Below are 2,246 nucleotides of genomic sequence, written 5' to 3' on the forward strand. Positions count from 1 at the left end.
GTTTCACTGGTTTTAGGGGGAAACCTGAATGCCATGGAACATTTCTTGAGAGTTCTTGATATCAACACTCAGCCAAATATATTTTAGCTAGAAACAACGACCTTTTATTTTACAGTTACCCTAGCGTTTGCATTCGCACAACAAAAGCATTAGGTGTGCGCGGACGGCAGCCTGCGCGGCACTCTTTCAGAGGTCAAGTCAGGGCAAGCGCTGGCTTCACCAGTTCACCCCTGCTGGTAAACAGTAGCGGACGCCGCCACTCCAGAAATATCTTTTTTTTTTTAACTCCTTGGTTTAAACTAGAGTGTACTAGAATACGGTCCATTGTCTAGTACACTCTATTTTGAACCATAGAATAAAGAACCAACTGTTTGAACTGTACCGTCCGGCATAGAGTTAGTACTGGGGGCGAGCTCCACCACTGTAAAAGCTGGCGCCACCGTACCGTCGAGGTGATGTGCCCGTAGAGCCCAGCGGCCGAATTGACTGCAGCGCGCCAAGCGGTCATGATAAATCACTTCCGTTTTCGGTTTTAGGCGCGCGCATTTTGAACGCTAGCTAGCGCGCCGACTGCGCCCCCCCCCCCCCCCCCTTTTTTTTTTTATTTTATTTTTGCTCGACCGCGCACGGTCTTCGTGCGGAATCTGTTTATTATTTGGTAAAAATGATTGCAAACGATCTTGTCAAGTCTCATGGAATCTTGTGCCACATGCAATTTCACAAAGTAGACGCAAGACTCCTTGTGAAATGAGGAAATATTTATTTTGCTCTATATAAAAGCTCGTTCCGCGCTTTTAGTGCGTTCATCCAACGTGGCAACCCCAGGTAAGCAATAGTTCCTGTATGAAGCTCCACCGGACGGCATCAACTGAAAAAAGTAAATTACAAGCATGGTACATTTACAAGCATGTAACAGCATGTTACAAGCATGTATCATTTGGTATTTAGATATAAGAATACTGCGTGTAGAAGCGAAATGTGCGAAAGCGGTGAATGGGCGGCATTACAAATAAAAGCAATTCGATTTTACATACATGGCGTAGAAAATACCAGACTCATCCCAAACAATACCATAAAATATGAAAAAATCTTATTTCCAAGCATTCCCCCATTTCCGGGCATTATTTCCTGCACTTTAGCAGCACAAATACACGGGCGACTTCGCGTTTCCAAAACTTCGCCTCGGGCGACGCGACGGTACGCTACATACACCGAGACGGACGCAACAAAGGCTCCCAGCTGGCCAATGCTCGACTTTCGCAGAGTGCCTTCTACTCGCACTCAAGACAAATGCGTGGATGCAAAGCCTGTTTTCAGTCCTTTAGAAGACGGAATTTTCGAATTACAAGTTTCTGATATGTTCCTCGGCGTTATCTTTCGTGCGTTCTGCCGGCGCCAGCATGTGTTATCACTCTTAACAATCGCCCATCGCGTTTTCGACAGACGTGAGTACTGAGAGTACCGAAAGAAGGTATGTGTTGTTGCGGGGCCACAAAAAACGTCACAAACTTGTCGCTCTATGATTCATTACACGCCAAACTTTGTCACCACGGCCGAGCTGCTTATCGCTAACTGCGCCACAGCGCGCTGTGCGGCCAGCATGCCTCAAAAGCTAGTACCCCAAAAAGTAACGAAATTACTTTTCAGAAATGTCTGGCCTCAGAGAATGCGGCACGAACTTCTCCTAGCAAGATGCACTATAGACTATATACGCACCACGGCCGAGTTGGTTCTCGCTAACTGCATGCGTCACAGCGCGCTGTGCGGCCAGCGTGCCTCAAAAGCTAGTACCCCAAAAAGTAACCAAATTACTTTTCAGTAATGTCTCGCGTCAGAGAAATCGGCACGAACTTCGGCAAAGTTCTACAACACCAGTCAGAACTTTGCCCGAACTTCTTCTAGCAAGATGCACTAGATTACGCACCACGGCCAAGTTGGTTCGCGCTAACTAGAGTTACTGTATATGCTCCCTACGCGAACCAACTTGGCCAACCAACTTGGCGAACCAACTTGGCAGTAACTCTAGCGCGAACCAGTTAGCACTAAAGTCCCTATATAAGAAAAGTACCGCCATCTACTCTTTCCTCCGCCGCCTCCTCTCCTAAAGCGCTTGTTTTTTCTTTATTTTTTGCTTGCGAAAGCCAAGTCGACGGTGGCGCACCTAGAAAGTCCACGTTGAAGCTTTCAGGCCGGGCGCGCGCCGCCGCCGCCGGCGACTGCGGCTGCGCAGAGGACTTTCAACATGG

This window comes from Dermacentor silvarum, chromosome 1, assembly GCF_013339745.2.
Source record: "Dermacentor silvarum isolate Dsil-2018 chromosome 1, BIME_Dsil_1.4, whole genome shotgun sequence".
NCBI lineage: Eukaryota > Metazoa > Arthropoda > Arachnida > Ixodida > Ixodidae > Dermacentor > Dermacentor silvarum.